This window comes from Carcharhinus amblyrhynchos, chromosome 25 (assembly GCF_965287045.1).
Source record: "Carcharhinus amblyrhynchos chromosome 25, sCarAmb.v2.hapA, whole genome shotgun sequence".
In the NCBI taxonomy this organism is placed as follows: domain Eukaryota; kingdom Metazoa; phylum Chordata; class Chondrichthyes; order Carcharhiniformes; family Carcharhinidae; genus Carcharhinus; species Carcharhinus amblyrhynchos.
The window spans coordinates 17,088,754-17,107,286 of NC_137348.1; the positions used below are offsets into that span (position 1 = coordinate 17,088,754).

The window sequence follows — 18,533 nt, forward strand, 5'->3', positions numbered from 1 at the left end:
AACACTACATGTGAACATCTGGAGGTAACTGTATGAATTCGGAGTCTGGATATTTATTTCACACACCAGAAGGCCCGCACCCAGTCCAACAGTGGAACAAATTTTTTTAAAGTTTAATTTGTTGGTGTCACAAGTAGGTTTACATTAACACTGCAATGAAGTTACTGGGAAAATCCCCTAGTCGCCACACTCCGGCGCCTGTTTGGGTACACTGAGGGAGAATTTGGCGTGGCCAATGCACCTAGCCAGCTCGTCTTTTAGATTGTGGAAGGAAACCCATGCAGACACAGGGAGAAAGTGCAGATTCATAGAAATCATACAAATCATAGAAACCCTACAGTGCAGAAAGAGGCCATTCGGCCCATCGAGTCTGCAGCGACCACAATCCCACCCTGGCCCTACCCCCATACCCCTACATATTTTACCCATTAATCCCTCAAACCTACACATCTCAGGACACTAAGGGGCAATTTTAGCATGGCCAATTAACCTAACCCCCACATCTTTGTGGGAGGAAACCGGAGCACCCGGAGGAAACCCACGCAGACACAAGGAAAACGTGCAAACTCCACACAGACAGTGACCCAAGCCAGGAATCAAACCCAGGTCCCCGCTGTTGAGAGATAGCAATGCTAACTACTGTGCTGCCCCATTTCCCCCCATACCAACTTATTACCAAAATACATCCAATTTGTGTGAACACTGTTTTAGAAATCAAACACGACAGGAGACAATGTTAACAAATCCTGACTCTCGCAGAAAACACCTCAAATACTTAAGAATTTGCCAAAACTGTGTTTAACACATGATGCTGCTGAAAACACGCAGTTTTCTGTGCATTTTATTAAAGAAAAATAAATTGGAATAGCAAAGAAACAAGATTATAAAGTTGTGCAAAGTCATGACACATAAATTTATATTGTAGGTTTAAATACTGTAATGAATCTTTCTGCTTTGGTGTCAAGTAAGCAAGCTAGCTTTGGCCTTGTTATTTTTAGAATAGTTTATCCCATGTACAGATATATCAACAAATTCAGGACGGAGATGAGGAGATATTTCTTCATCCAAAGAGTGGTGAGTCTGTGGAACTCATTACCACAGGAAGTGGTTGATGCCAAAACATTGAATGTATTCAAGAGGTGGCTGGATATAACTTTTGAGCAAATAGGATCAAAGGTTATGGGGAGAAAGCAGGATTAGGCTATTGAGTTGGATGATCAGCCATGATCGTGATAAATGGCAGAGCAGGCTCAAAGGGCTGAATGGCTTTCTCCTGCTCCTATTTTCTATGTTTCTATAAAAATGACTTGCTTTGCTTTACACACTCTCTCAGTTCAAAGACTTAAAGTCAGATCATCATTTATAACAAGACCCTGTTCTGAGGTTTGGTCTTTGCAGTCTTCAGTTACTGTTCTTTTCATTCTGTTTACAGGATCACACATGGTTATTGATAAGATAAAACACTTGGTCCATCTCAGTTAAAACATTTGAAAGGACTTAAAATCTCAATTGTTCCTTAGGGGCATTAATTCCTAATCAGACACTCAGCAAGACCTTGGAGTCCTCATGCATCAGTCATTGAAAGCAAGCGTGCAGGTACAGCAGACCAGTAAAGGCGGCAAATGATATGTTGGCCTTCATAGCGAGAGGATTTGAATATAGGCAGAAGGATGTTTTGCTGCATTTGTATAGGGCACTGGTGAGGCCACACCTGGAATTGTGTACTCAGTTTTGCTGTTCTTATCCGAGGGAGGATGTCCTTGCTATAGAGGGAGTACAGGGAAGGTTTACCAGGCTGATTCCTGGGATGTCATGTCTGTCATATGAGCAGAGATTAAGTTGGTTAGGATTGCATTCGTTGGAGTTTAGAACTGTTAGAGGGAATCTCATAGAAACTTTAAAAATTCTAACAGGGTTAGACAGGATAGATTCAGAAAGAATGTTCCCAATGGTCAGGGAGTCCAGAACAAGGGGTCACAACTTCAAGATAATGGGTAAACCCTTTTAGAACTGAGGTGAGGAGAAATTTCTTCACCCTGAGGGTGGTGAATGTGTGGAATTCACTACCACAAAGTAGGTGTGGCCAAAACATTGTTTGATTTCAGGAAGAAATTAAATATAGCCCTTGGGGCTAAAGAGAATAAGGGATACGGGGAGGGAAGGGGGAAGATCAGGATATTGAATTTGATGATTAGCCACGATCGTAATGAATGGTGGAGCAGGCTCAAAGAGCTGAAGGCCTACTCCAGCTTCTAGTTTCTATGTTTATTCCACAGCTTTTGTTTTCACTACTCCAATGAGAAATCCATTCCATATATTGAGCTCTCTCCTGATCAATGCTTCCTAAAAGCTGTCTTAATTTTGCCATTTGAACCTTGTTCAATTCTCACAAATTAATTGGAAGTGATTTTCCAGATTGACTTCTTCCGGTGTTTATGACCTTATGATACGTCAATGGAAACTGGGAGCAGGAGTAGGCCATCTACCAAACTAAGCCTGGTCTTTCCGGGGAAGAGAATACCACAGACCAACAATCCTGAGGAAGATTCCTCCCCATCTCAGACTTAAAAAAAAGATTTCTTATTCTTAAACTGTGTCATCTAGTTCTAGTCTTTCCCCATATCTCCCTCCATAATAACATGGCCAAAAGCCCAAATTCCTTCACCTTTTCTCATAGTTACGATTTTTATCATTGGGGATCAGCCTTGTGGCCCTTCCCAAAACCATGGGCTCACCACTTGACTGTCTTCTAAATGTCAAGCACAGGTGAAGGAGCAACGCTCCAAAAGCTCGTGCTACTAAATAACTCTGTTGGACTTTAACCTGGTGTTGTGAGACTGCTCACTGTGCCTACCCTAGTCCAGCGCTGGCAATTCCACACTTGGAGAGTGTAACGGAATGCAATTTGTTTTTGTATTAAAATCCAAATATGTGCGGGTTAGGTGGATTGTCCACGTTAGATTGACCCTTAGCGTCAGGGGATTAGCAGGGTAAATATATGGGGTTGCAGGGATGGGATTGTAGTTGGCGCAGGCTCAGTGGGCCAAAATGGTCTTCTCCTGTGCTATAGTGATTCTACGATGAAAGGATATTCACTGATATGGTTACATGTGATATCCTGGAGCAGTTTTATTAAGACAGCTGAAAATGGGTTTACACAGAAAATAAAAGCTTGCTCATTGTGACTAGCCAATTACCTGTGAGTAACCCAATAACAAGGGGGAGGCAATGGCCTAGTGGTATTACCACTAGACTATTAGTCCTGAAACTCGGCTAATGTTCTGGAGACCTGGGTTCAAATCCCACCACAGCAGATAGCGGAATTTGAATTCAATAAGATGTATCTGGAATTAAGAATCTACTGATAACCATGAAACCACTGTCAGAAAAACCACCTGGTTCACGAATATCCTTCAGGGAAGGAAACCTGCTGTCCTTAACTGGCCTGGCCTAGGTGACTCCAGAGCCACAACAATGTGGTTGACTCACAACCACCTTGACAACTAGGGAAAGACAATAAATGCTGGCCAGCCAGTGACGGATGCCATGTCCCATGATTGAATTTAAAAAAGTGTATGGCAAATGATTTTCCAGTAAGATAACTGCTTGAGGAGACTATTTTCAAGATCAGATAACTCACCTTTCCAGACAGGGCTAAAATACAAATATTGAGATCAGGTTCAAATGCAATAGGGAATATTTTTCCAAAGTAGTAATTCTAACAATTTGCAAATCCCTGAAGGATATTCGTGAACCAGGTGGTTTTTCTGACAGTGGTTTCATGGTCATCAGTAGATTCTTAATTCCAGATATATTTTATTGAATTCAAATTCCACTTTCAACAGAAACGTTTGTGATTTCAGCACACAAAGAAAATTCTTTCTTTTCCATTATCGTATGCCGTGAATGAACATTAATCCACAGTAACATATGTAGCACTGACTACATGTTTGTGTGGAACATAAGTGCCCTCTAGAGGAAATGCTATGTTAATAAACTCCAATCATGAGATACTAACCTGAAGCACGGTTATTAAAATTGAGATAAGTCAAGCAGCCAAAATCTTGGAATCATACGATAGAATCCCTGCAGTGCAGGAGACGGCCATTCAGCCCATCAAGTCTGCAACAACTCTCTGAAAGGCATCCCACTCAGCCCCAGACCCCTATCCCATTCCCAGAATCCAGCACATCCATGACTAATCCATCTAACCTACACTTCTTTGGTCCCTAAAAGGCAATTTAGCATGGCCTATACACCTAACTGGCACATCTTTGAACTCTGGAAGGAAACTGGAGCATCTGGAGAAAACCCACACAGGCACTGGGAAAATGTGCAAACTCCACACAGACAGTCATCCGAGGCCAGAATTGAACGCGAGTCCCTATCTCTGTGAGGCATCAGTGCTAATCACTCCGCCACCATGCTACTCCTTTCTAATTTAATATTTTATCATTTTATTTTTCACGTACGAGCACCTTTTCTTTAATAAAATCAAGGAATGCACCTGATAAAAGAGCAGCTTTCTGGAAGATCGTGATTCCAAACAAACCTGTTGGAATTTAACCTGGTGTTGTGAGACTCCCTATTGTGTCCAGCCCAGCCTTGGCATCTCCACATAATAAAATAAAAGTTGCATTCCATGTGCATTATCAAAAAAAGGGCAATTCTGTTCTCATGGAACATAACAATATTTCCTCATTGATATAATCTGGCATCAAAGCAGCTTTTAATTTGACTAGCCTAGGAGACAATACTTTCACATACTCTCATATCTTTGAAGGCACAAGGGATTTATACATAGACCTCGAAATGTGGCCAATCCACTTTTGGATATAGGGGCCAGTCCCAGCATGGTGAGGCCCTGGGGCATACTCAATGTAGGCTTGACATTTGAGGACTCTGGATCTATACTCGATGGAGTTTAGAAGGATGGGGGGGGGAGGGGGGGGAGGAGGTGGGGAAATCTTACTGAAACTTACTGAAAGTCCTGGTTAGATTGGATGTGGGGAAGAAGATGTTTCCATTAGTGGGAGAGACTAGAATCCGAGGGCACAGCCTCAAAATTAAGAGATGAGCTTTCAGAACTGGGGTAAGGAGGAATTTCTTCAGCCAAAGGGTGGTGATTCTAAGGAATTCATCATCACAGAAGGTTATGGAGGCCAGGTGTATTTAAGACAGAGATAGATAGGTTCTTGATTGGCAAGGAGATCAAAGGTTACAGGGGAAAAGGTGGGAGAATGGGATTGAGAAACTTATCAACCATGATCGAATGGCAGAGCAGGCTCAATGGGCTGAATGGCCTAATTCTGCTCCTATATCTTATGGTCTTATTGATATTAGACCACGAGCTTCATTGCTATCTGTAGCTTACTGCCTTGATTTCTAATGGACAACTGTCTGGCAAAGGTGGTTGAATGAAGGGTAGGACAGTCCTTTAAACCCGTGTTTCACCATAACTCTGCTGTGCAATAACCTGGACAATTCAATTTTTCAAATGTTAATATTAATTCTATGGATACTTTCTAAATGCAGTGTGGAGTTTTACTGTTTAGCAGAAAAGTAGCATAATGCTGGGGGCCAGTTTAGCTCAGTTGCCTGGAGAGCTGGTTAGTGATGCAGAGGATGCCCACAGCATGGGTTCAATTCCCGTACTGGTTGAGGATATTCATGAAGTCCCTGCCTTTTCAACTTCGCCCCTGGCCTAAGGTGTGTTTTTGTTTTAAAAAAACCGCTGAAGTTCCTTCAGATGAAACAATGCAATGCCAGTAAAAATCTAAACAGTTCCCACAACAGCACCATGAGATCGATGAGTGATGTGGACAGATGCCAATTGAATAGGATGGCAATTCACATTGTGAGGATTCAAATGGAAAAACATAGCAGAGGATGCAAAATTCATCACAGAACAGAGGTCACCAGGAGTGAATGAAGTTGGTGGCACAGTGGTTAGCACTGCTGCCTCACAGCACCAGGAACCTGGGTTTGATTCCCAGCTTGGGTCACTGTCTGTGTGGAGTTGGCACGTTCTCCCTTCATCTGCGTGAGATTCCTCCGGGGGGGTCCGGTTTCCTCCCACATCCAAAAATGTGCAGGTTAGGTGAATTGGCCATGCTAAATTCTCCTTCAGTGTATCTGAACAGGTGCCAGAGTGTGACAACTAGGGGATATTCACTGCAATTGAGCCGGTTTAGCTCAGTTGGCTGGACAGCTGGTTAGTGATGCAGAGCATCACCAGCAACACAGGTTCAATTCCTGTGCTGGTTGAGGTTAGGCCCTGCCTTCTCAACCTTGCCCCTTGCCTGAAGTGTGGTCAGGTTAAAAGGTTTTGAGGGGGAGAGCAGTCTATTATCTCAAAGGTGACTTTTAAGCACAATACCACAAAAGACTAAGTTTTACTCTTACACCAAAAAGTGTAACTAAAAAACAACTGATTTCTTCCTGATTGTTGAGTTACTGGGGAAAAGGAAAACATGTATTGCTCTTACAAATCACTGGCAAAGACTGGGGAACACATGAAGCTGCTATTTTTGTGTGATTGGTGTAGAAAAGAATGACTGACATTTTACTCAGACTATCTCCATTTATTAATCCACTGTTGCTAACTTATGCTGCTATGGTACTTCACAGTAGCACTAATGAAGACCAATAATGTATTTTGTTTCCATAAATTATTACTCAACTGTTATGCTATAATAGTTATCATTTTTGTCATTCTTTCAGAGGATGTGGGCATCACTGGCAAGACTAACATTTCTTACCCATCCCTTAGATGCCCTTGGCTTACTTGGCCATTTCAGAGGGCAGTTAAGAGTCAACCATATTGCTATGGATCTGATGTAGGCCAGACCAGGTGAAGGCAGCAGATTTCCTTCCCTAAAAGGACATTAGTGAACCAGATGGGTTTAAATAACAGCCAGCATGGGTTCATTACTAAGACTAGCTTTTAATTCCAGATTTTCATTAACGTGAATTAAAATTCCACCAGCTGTTGTGGTGGGATTTGAAACCATGCCCCAGAGTCTGGATCATCAGTCCAATGGGATTACCATCACACCACTGTCACTTAGTTTTGTAGATTGACATTTCACAGATGGAGCAGAATGCTCCCCAAAGACAAAGGAATGAACTTTATCTGTGTTTCCACTGTTAGTGATTTGATTTATTGTCATATATATTGGGATACAGTGAAAAGTATTGTCTCTTGTGTGCTGTCCAGGCATTCTACACCCTATCCTTTCCTTATCCCCTATATACTTAGGGAGAAGGAAAGGGTGGAGTGCGGAATGTAGTATTACAGTTGTAGCTGGGGTGTAGAGAAAAATCACCTTAAATAAGGCAAGTCCATTCAAAAGTCTGATCTAGTAGGAAAGAAGCAGTTCTTGAGTTGGTACATGTTGCCCATGATGACTTTTGCATCTTTTTCCCAACAGAAGGAGGTCAAAGAGAGTACGTCTGGGGTGCGTGGGGTCCTTGATTATGGTGGCTGCTTTTCCAAGTCAATGGATGGGAGGCTGGTTTGTGTGATAGGTTGGGCTACATTCACAACCCCTTGCAGGTTCTTGCAGTCTTGGTGGGAGCAGTAGCCATATCAAGCTGTGATAGCTCCAGAAAGAATGCTTTTTTATGATGCATCTGTAAAAATAGATGAGTCATGGCAGACATGCCAAATTTCCTCAGTCTCCTGAGGAAATAGAGGCAATGGTGGGCTTTCTTAACTATAGCGTTGGTGAGGAGGGGTCAGGAGAGGTTGTTGGCGATCTGGACACCTAGAGACTTGAAGCTCTCGTGGATATGAAGAGCAGTGTGAGAATATTGCAACTTAGAAAGAAAGCTAGGAGAGTGGTGTGCCTGCTGTGTACCTCTGCTGAGCTTCAATTCATGTAACTGTCCACAATGTGACCCACAACAGAGGGGAAGGAAGCTCTATAAATGACTATGCTGACAGCTGTCATGTACGTGGGGGAAGATTTGGCTTTGCTAGCTGCACAGCAAAAAATACTTTCAGGATCTTACTCATTTCCAATATAACATTTGTAGTTTTGTTCAAACTTTTGAAGACCACTTTTCTGCTGGGTGCTGGTGTCCATCTGGAGGTTATTGATGAATGCGTCCATGATGCCATACTAACCCAGGCAGCATGGTGGCACAATAGTTAGCATTGCTGCCCCACAGCAGCAGGGACCCAGGTTCAATTCTGACCTCGGGTGACTATCTGTGTGGAGTTTGCATGTTCTCCCCGTGTCTATGTGGGTTTTCCTCCTCACAGTCCAAAGATGTACAGTTTAGGTTGATTGGCCATGCTAAATTCTCTCTGTGACTCAAGATGTGCAGGTTAGATGGATTAGCCATGGTGAATATGCAACATTAAGGGGATAGAGCAGGGGAGAGTGCCCGGGTAAGGCGCTCTGCCAAAAAGTCACTGCGGACTCGATGGGCTGAATGGCCTCTTCTGCACTGAAGAAATTCTATGATAAATGCAACAACTTGAAGGATTTACACGTTGATCGCGCTTTCCATCATTTGTGTTACTCTAATGTGCAGTGACTAAAATCCCAGAAGTAAGCCAGTCAAAAGATGATTAGAAAACAAAGTTAAATATGGTTCTGAATGTTATCTTTTAAGTAAGCATAAGGAGAATAAACACTATGAATCAGAATTATAACACTCTATGCCACTTCATATGAACCTCAAGCCCCAGTATCATTACCTTATAAACCACAATGTAAACTTCCTCCTAATTTGGGCAGATTATATCAGCATTGCTACCATTCAGTGGAGCGTCCACTTTCTATCGAGTTATTTCATCTCCAGGCAGACACTACAACAGGCAACTCAAAGACAAGATAAATTTTCCAAATCAACGTTCCATTCCAGATGTGCCCTTCATGGCTACTCAGAGGGAAATTTCTGAGAGATTGTGGTTGTAAAATGAGTGAGAAAAGCAATCGTTGAATTGTTAGAATTAACACATGGGGCCCTCTGCCAATAAAGCCAGTTTTCATTGAACTGTATTTTCTGAAAAAAAAAGTGCTCAAGACTGACTTGCATTTACAAAGCAACTTTCAGACAGACACTCAGGACATAAGGGGCATGGAGGCATAGTGATTAGCACTCAGCATCAGGGACCTGGGTTCAATTCCTGCTTCGGCTCACTGTCTGCGTGGAGCTTGCATGTTCTCCTTGTGACTGCATGGGTTTCGTCCGGGTGCTCCCCACACTCCAAAGGAGGTGCAGGTTAGGTGAATTGGCCATGCTAAGTTGACTCTTAGTGTCAGGGGGGCTAGCACGGTAAATTTGTGAGGTTATGGGGATAGGGCCTGGGTGGGATTGTTGTTGGTGCAAGCTTGATGGGCCAAATGGCCACCTTCTGCACTGTAGGGGTTCAATTCTATTCTCTCTCATAAGGCCTTCTTTCCAGCCAAGTACTATGAAATGTAAGTCAGCAGTTATAACAGTCTCCTGCCAATGCAATATGGCCACCAGTACCCATCTGCACACGCGCAGAAATCCAATGTTGTCACTGCTGTAGCCTGCATCCTGGAACTGCAGATCGATAGGCAGGGGAGGAAAAGATCCATAGCAGGTAAACTAAAAGCCTTTCCTTGTGGGATGATTCACTGCAGTCATATTGGTAAGTGTTTCTGAATTCTGTCTCACTAGCCCAGTGATATAAATGGAAATCTCAGTGTTAGATGAGCCAATGTGATTTAACATTCACAGCAAACTACAATTCATTTACATTACTGTGTGAAGAAAGTTTTTTAAAAAAAGTTTGGGGACTATAACGATTTTAATCAGGCATTGTGGTTGGCCTACTTGAAAATGAACTCCCTGATTAAGGACCAAACTGATAGCCCAATCAGGGAGCCCTATGCTCTGTGAACAGGAGTGTCAGTTCCTCTGGCACACTGGATGTAGACTGCAAACAGAGCACTCTGTATAGTGTTGTTGGATCTTGCAAATAAAGGAACTTTGGTGAAGGGACTTCTGCCTTCAAGGACTTACTACAGGGACCGTGTGAGAAGCAGGGTTGTAGCTGTGGGGGTACGAGTGTGACCATTTTAATTAAACTGAATACAGTTTATTTGCAGAGTTGAGGACATCAAAGGAGCCCAGGTGTGAACGGCAAGCACTTGAAATAAATATGGCCAACCTGAACTTCCTACAAAATATAAGCAATGGATAGAAATTTGCATTAGAAGATAAAGAAGGTTTACTGTGTTCAGTTGTTAAATTTCAAAGGGAAGTAAAATGTGTTTACTATTTGGAAAGGGCATAAATAAGGCAGATGGGGGCAACAGAAGGGACATAAAAGATTTTTATATTCTAGGAAAAGTGAAGTTCAAAAGAAGGATGAGGACAATGAAATCAAGATGAAAGAGTGCTATGAGACACCTGCTGGGGTGTTTCTTTGTGCTGGAAATATAACTGAGGTGACAAAGTGTGACAGCTCTCCAGCCAATCCAGACAAGTATGTGTTTTCAGAAAGCAGGGTTCTGTTTTAAGGTTTCTTGGAGTGTCACATCAGGGTGGAAGATGGTGAGAAGCCATGTGACATATCATCCCCACACCAACAGTTGGTCTGCCTTGTGGAAATATTGCTGGATTTTATAGATTAAATAGCGATACAGGACTGTAAAAAGGGTGATTACTTTTGAGTCTAACCATGTAGCAGATCATTTGGAGGGGGGATTGTTCTGTAAGACTAATTTCAACAGTGTAAATTTCATCTTTAGTGTTTAAGTTTTCTTTTCTTAATGTTTGAATTTAACATTTAAAATTTAAAATTCCCAAAAAAAGTTACTGAATTCTGTGACTTCAGTACATGTGCCTTCTTGCCATCAAAATACCAAGAGTGAAGAGTTGTGATAGCTTGCCCATTGGGATTTGGTTTGCATGGCAATTACCACTTGCCGGATGATAATAACTAGGTTAGTGAAACTGAGTTTAGAAACACTGACCAAATTGACTGTAATAAAGTATCTTGCAGACAGGTAACCAAAATCCTTTCCTTCTAACAAGATGTAGAAGCAGTTTCCAGAATCCATCAGTGTCACTCAGCATAGAGATCCACAACCTTTTCTTCTCCTGCTGTCAGTGATGATGGTGCATGTGCCCTGCTACACATGGCCCTCTAAGGATATTGCAGCTATTAATCTGGGCCTCTCATCTGCATCCAACTGCACATGTACAGCATTGGTAGTAAATTTAGCCACATTATAATGTAGTCAACGTAAACATTAATCTGTGCAGAGGAATGTCCTTCAACAGCAATAAAATAACTCCCTCTTCATAATTTGGTAGAATCGTAAATATCGGCCAGGACGCCAGGGAGAAACCCCAATTTGGAACTATAATTGCCATTGCCCCATTGTCGCTGGGTCAAATTTCTGGAATGCCCTCCTTAACAGCACTGTCGGCATACCTACACTTCGGGGTCTTTTTTTTATTTGTTCATAGGACATGGGTGTCGCTGGCTGGCCAGCATTTATTGTCTATCCCTAGTTACCCTTGGAGGGAAATTGAGAGTCAACCACATTGCTGTGGCTCTGGAGTCACATGTACGCCAGACCAAATAAGGACAGCAGATTTCCTTCTATAAAAGGACATAAATGAACCAGTTGGGTTTTTTCGACAATGGTTTCATGGTTATCAGTAGATTCGTAATTCAAGATATCCTTTATTGAATTCAAATTCCACCATCTGCTGTGGCGGGATTCGAACCCCGGCCCCCAGAACATTAGCTGAGTTTCTGAATTAATAGTCTGACAATAATACCACTAGGCCAGCACTTCCCCATAGAGGTTGCAGCGGTTCAAGAAGATAGCTCCTCACCACCTTCTGAAGGGTGGTTACGGATCGGTAATATATGATGGTTTAGGCAGCATTGCCCACATCTACTAAAAAAAAATTAAAAAGCTCTTTTTTGAAATACTGCCATGGGATTTTAATTTTAAACATGCAGAAAAGCAGAACCACCATGGCTCAATGCCCCATCTGAACAGTGATGGATATTAGACAGTGCAGTGCTCCTTCAGTACTGCACTGTAATTTTGTACTCAAGTCTCTGGAGTGGGGTTTGAATCCACAACCCTGCATCTCAGCCGAGAATACCAACTGAGCTGTGGCTAACACCTTCATAACAGCTGAAAAGCAACAAAAAAATTAATCAGCCATTTACGAGAGAAACTTTATAACCCAGGTTACAAAACGGCAAATAGAATGCACGTGGGATTCCTTTATGTGGAAAAACATTGAGTTAGGAACTGTTAATAGATGGTTACCCTTCTCGAAAATAGCTTCGGGAGAAAATAACTTTATTGTTGGCAGCCATAACCTGATAATTACTGAAAATCCCTGCAGTTGGAAATTACAAGTTACAAGCTAGTCACAATCATAAAACCATAATGTAAAGCAGTAAAGAGAATTAGGAAATTTACACTGCATACAACTGAGCACCAACTATTGTTGCTTAAGGGACACCATTTGAGCACTTGCAACAAATAAATATTCATGCAGCAACCCAACAATAAACCTGACAGTTTCTTTAACAGCAATCGGATAATTTTAAAAAAAAACCTAAAAAGGAAAAAAAATCTGCAAAACAACCGGCATGGTGACAATGGTTATCACTGCTGCCTCACAACAACCGGTTCAATTCTGGCCTTGGGTGACTGTCAATGTGAAGTTTGCACATTATCCACTGGTGACATGACCTAATTAAAGTGCAGAACAGGCTCAAGGGGCTGAATGGCCTCCTTTTGTTCCTATGGCTAAAGGCAACAATAGTTCAACAGATTTGAGGATTATTCCTTCACGTGTCAGTTTACTTCAATCATTGCATACATCTTAAGAACATAAGAAATAGAAGCAGGAGTAGGCCAACTAGCCCTTCGAGCCTGCCCCGCCATTCAATAAGATCATGGCTGATCTGTCGTGGCTCAGTTCCACATTCCCGCCCTCTCCCCATAACCCTTAATCCCCTCTCTCATCAAAAACCCATCAACCCGCGTCTTAAAAATATTTAGCGAGGCAGTCTCCACCACTTCAACGGGCAGAGAATTCCAGAGATTCACCACCCTTTGAGTGAAAAAGTTCCTCCTCAACTCCGTTCTAAACCGCCCCCCCTTTATCTTGAGGCTGTGCCCCCTAGTCCTACTATCCTTTCTGAGCGGGAAGAGTCTCTCCACCTCTATCCTATCCATCCCATTCACCATCTTATACATCTCAATGAGATCTCCCCTCATTCTTCTAAACTCTAACGAGTACAAGCCTAATTTATTCAGCCTCTCCTCATAGCTCAACCCCCTCAACTCTGGCATCAGCCTAATAAACCTCCTCTGCACTCCCTCCAAGGCCAAAATATCCATGCGTAAGTACGGCGCCCAAAACTGCACACAGTACTCCAGCTGCGGCCTCACCAATGCCCTATACAGCCGCAGCAAGACCTCCCTACTTTTATATTCAATCCCCCTCGCTATGAAGGCCAGCATCCCATTCACCTTCCTGACCACCTGCTGCACCTGCAAGCTGGGTTTTTGCGACTCATGCACAAGGACCCCGAGGTCCCTCTGCACCGTCGCCTGCTGCAGTTTTTCTCCACGTAAGTAATAGTCCTTCCTACCATTATTCCTACCAAAGTGGACCACCTCGCACTTGCCAACATTAAATTCCATCTGCCATTTCCTGGCCCATTCGCCCAGCCTATCTAGATCCTTCTGTAGACTCTCACCACCCTCTGCACAATTTGCCTTTCCACCAATTTTGGTGTCATCAGCAAATTTCGACACCCTACACTCAGTTCCCTCCTCCAGATCATCTATATAAATGGTAAATAGCTGAGGCCCCAGCACCGACCCCTGGGGCACTCCACTAGTCACCATCCGCCAATCCGAATAGCACCCATTGACCGCCACTCTCTGCCTCCTATTTGACAACCAGTCCTCTATCCACGCTAACACCCTACCCCCAACTCCATGCCCCCTTACCTTCTGCAATAACCTCTTGTGAGGTACCTTGTCAAACGCCTTCTGAAAATCAAGAAAGACCACATCCACCGGCTCTCCTCTATCCACCGCCCTAGACACATCCTCATAGAACTCCAGTAAATTTGTCAGACACGACTTCCCTTTAACGAAACCGTGCTGCGTCTGCTCTATCAAGGAGTTCCCCTCAAGATGCCTCGCTGTTTCCTCCTTGATGACGGATTCTAACATTTTACCTACAACAGACGTTAAACTAACAGGCCTATAATTCCCTGCCTTTTGCCTGGCACCCTTCTTAAACAATGGCGTAACATTAGCCGTTTTCCTCAGTAGTTGCCTCAGTATCTTGCCTCAGTAGTTACTCATTTCCAGCCAAATCTTTGATAGACACTAATTGAGGGTTTGTTAATGTTCATTAAATTCTTTAAACCTTGGGATTTTTGTATTTTATAATGTTTTAAAATATTTAAGACACCCATAGGTTAACAAATAAAGGCACAGAGTTCATAGAATCATACAGAGCAGAAGGAGGCCATTCAGCCCATTGAGTCTGCATCAACCACAACCCCACCCAGGCCCCATCCCCATAACCTCATGCATTTACCCTAGCTAGCCCCCCAAACACTAAGGGGCAATTTAGCATGGTCAATCCACCCACCCAGCACATCTTTGGACTGTGGGAGGAAAGCGGAGCGCCCAGAGGAAACTCACGCAGACACTGGAAGAATGTACAAACTCCACATGGACAGTGGCCCAAGCCAGGATTTGAACCTGGCACCCTGGTGCTGAGAGTCAGCAGTGCTAACCACTGTGTCACCATTCTACCTTTTCTGCAAATCTTGTGAATTTGTTGCAGATGCATTGGATAGACACTGAGGTTCAAAATAAACCTGCAGTGCTATGGGCCTGGAGCAGGTCAATGGGATTGACTGGTTAATCTACGGCGTGTTGGTTTGGACTCAACGGACTGAAGAGTCTCCTATGCCATAAATGACACCAAGACGACTGGTGGTTTCATTGATGTGCAGGACGGAATAACCTAATGAATAGACAAACGAACTTGTTATGGTTCAAGTCAGAAACTCCAAAGTGTTTTATGGAGCCCACCTGGATTATAGGCAGCTTTTACCAAAGTTTATTTAAGAATATCGTTAACATGTATAGAAAGAAAATTGGCAATAACTTTTATTACAAAGAAAACAAGACAAACACGATAATGTATAGTCCTTAACAAATGTATCTAAGATATTCCAATCAACCCAATCCCAAAAACAAATAAACTTTTCCACAGGTTTAACACATCAAAAGGCCAATGCTCATGTGATACTAGAATTTAATCCTTTGGACGAATGCTGCAATTCTCTTGAAACACTTAGAGCAACTTCCCAGAACACCAGGGAGAGACTCTGGCCCCCTGTACCATAAATGACACCAAGACAACTGGTGATTTCATTGATATGCAGGATGGAATAACCTAATGAATGGACAAATCAACTTGTTATGGTTCAAGTCAGAAACTCCAAAGTATTTTAAGTTCCGCACCCATGAGGGCAGGCTCAACTGGGATCTGGGGTTCATGTCACACTATTTGTAACCCCCATGGCTTGCCTGGGCTTGCAAAATCTCACTTATTGTCCTGTCTGGGGACAATACACGTCTCTTTAACCTATACTTAATGCTATCTCCACTCACATTGTCTGCACCTTTAAGGCTTGATTAGCTGTAAAAACTCGCATTCTAATCAGTATTCTATAAACAGTGTGTGTCTTTACATCCCCTGTTTATGATCAGAACTCTCCACTCACCTGACGGAGGGTCAGAGGCCCGAAAGCTAGTGGTATTTGCTACCAGATAAACCTGTTGGACTTTAACCTGATGTTGAGAGACTTCTTGCTGTGCAAGCCACCAACAGCAAGTTTTCTCGTGCAGGAAGGCTTACAGCTAAACCAGCAGAATTGCCCAAAACCAGGGGGAGAGAGGGAAGCACTTTCTTCCGACTTAATGTCCCAACCTGCAGCTCAGAACTGAAAATGAAAAAGCTCCAGTAACCTGCCCTGCAAACATTCTTCCTCCTGACAATGCAAGGTCATACAACTCATTCCAAAAGTAAAAATAAACAACCCCCATTTAAACAAGCGGTTGTCCACTCCGAGTAGACAACCCGCTGCCAATTAATCAGCTAAGGCTGAAAGCTGCAGAGTATGTTTTTTTTTTAAATCTCTTAAAAGTACACTAACATCACAAACTGCAATATCAAATTTAATCAAGGACAGATCACAATGATCTTCCGTTACTCTCAGCAGCAGAAATGATTATAGCTCAGCTTTGCAAGGCAGCACGGTGGCATTGTGGCTAGCGCTGCTCCCTCATTGCAACAGGGATCCGAGTTCAATTCCTGGCTTGGGTTACTGTCTGTGCGGAGTCTGCACATTCTCCCCATGTCTGAGTGGGTTTCTTCCCACAGTCCAAAAGATGTGCTAGTTAGGTGCATTGGCCATGCTAAAAGTATCGCTCAGTGTACCAGAACAGGTGCCGGTGCATGACAACTTGGGGATTTTCACAGTAACTTCATGGCAGTGTTAATGTAAGCCTACTTGTGACACTAATAATAAAATCATGACAACAGAATGCTGGTACATCACATTACTCAAGGTTAGGACTGTCTTGCTGAACTGTCTGTAGCAGGATTTCTCAAGGTGCTACATCCAATCCATCTCATTGACTACTTGCTTGATGTGCAGCATGGTGGCACAATGGTTAGCACTGCTGCCTCACAGCACCAGGGACCGGGTTCAACTCCAGTCTTGGTGACTGCGTGGAGTTTGCATGTTCTCCCCAAGCCTGTGTGGATTTCCTCCAGGTGCTCCGATTTCCTCCCACTGTCCGAAAGATGCGCAGGCTAGCTGGATTGACCATGGTAAATTGCCCTTTTGTGTCCCAAGATGTGTAGGTTAGGAGGATTAGCGGGTACATATGCTGGTTTATGGGGATAGGGTGGGGAGTGGGTTTAATTAAGATGTTTTCGGAGAAACTCGATGAGCCAAATGGCCTCCTTCTATACTGCAGGGATTCTATGATTGGTTACCATTTCTGCACTGGATTAATGAAACCTCAGCAACCTGAAGCTTTACACAGGCAATAGAAGGAGTGGGCCAGCAGATCCTTCAAGCCTGCCCCGTCATTCAATAAGACCACGGCAAATTGAATTCTCTCTCTCCACAGATGCTGCCTGATCCGAGTTTCTTGATCATTTTCTTTCCAGTCCAGATTTTCAGCAACCAGTGTTCTGCCTTTCAACTGAACAATGTTGCAGTTGCTATTCCTTCATTGTCCTCCTGCGTGCATCAATTATTGATGCCTCATTTCAGTTCCTAAATCAAGCACTAAACAAGCAGCATATTAGGAAGCAGAGCTGCATGTATTCCTAGGAGCGTACCCACTTCCGAGCACGTCCAGTGACCAACTGTACTAAATTCTCCACCGCAGCTCATGCACAGCAAGTTATCCCCATGCATCACCTCTTCCCCAGTTGGACCGACCTTTGGTGAGCCAAATATGTGGCATTAGCAGCAGCAAAGTCAGCAGAACATGGTATACAAAGACCAGCAGCTGGCTGGCAAAGTTCAAGATCTATTACTGGCCCTGGCGTAGCAGCTGAGTGGCAATGCCTTCATCCAAAGTTATTAACCAGCCCAGCAGCCAGAGGGCACTAAAGTCAGCTCACTGGACTCCCAACATCAGTGCAACTTGATTTAGGGAAAATATTAGCTCGATTTGAAATTGCCAACAGACTCCCAAAAATCAGGCTCAATGGTACTCTCCTTTGAAGAAGTAATACAGGAGAACAATACATAATGTGATTAAATGGAGAAATTCACCCTCTTCTTTAAAGTTGCTGTTGTGACACCCATTAAATTTCTCATCAGTTCACTTCACTTCTTCCCCTCTTTTGCCTTTCTTCTTTGGGTAACTTCTCTGATCATCAGAAGAAATGTTCTTTGATGCTGAACCCTTCTTCTATAGAATTCACTTTGATAAGATGGCCTACTTGTCGTGCAAATGTCGCCGCAGGTGAGGGGATGGAGAGATAGGGACAATTTATCACAGAGAGTGGTAGAGATGAGGCAATCTCAGGGCATACTTAGCCAGGGTGTGGGCATTCGCCCAGCCCACAAACCCAAGCGCACAACGTTGGCTAACGTGCTAATTACGATGATGTGAAGGACATGGACATTTTGAGAGTTTTTTTTATTTTTGGCCAAGTCTCTGGTTCATGTAGGGAGAAAACATGGTCAAGAATCATAGCTTTCAAACAGAGCAATTAACTTGCATCTCTCAAAATGTCACAGTTAAATATATGTCTACATTGGATGCATTGCTATTTTTAATTTGGCCTTTTTAAATTAATGAAGTTACATTACAGAATAGGTGGATGTGGGGAGTAGCACTGAGAGGATTACATGTCTAGGAAAAGGAATTGCAAGGGAGTCATGTCAAATGCATAAACACAAGATTTATAATAAAATCATGTGATGTAGCCTTGTT

At 43.1% G+C, this 18,533-nt stretch overlaps 1 protein-coding gene across 2 annotated transcripts in view; it reads right to left on the bottom strand.

Annotated features, from left to right (window-relative positions):
• The window catches only part of ralgps1 (Ral GEF with PH domain and SH3 binding motif 1), a 710,183-nt gene that overhangs the window by 546,376 nt on the left and 145,274 nt on the right, over window positions 1-18,533 (bottom strand). The gene's annotated exons all lie outside the window — the stretch shown is intronic.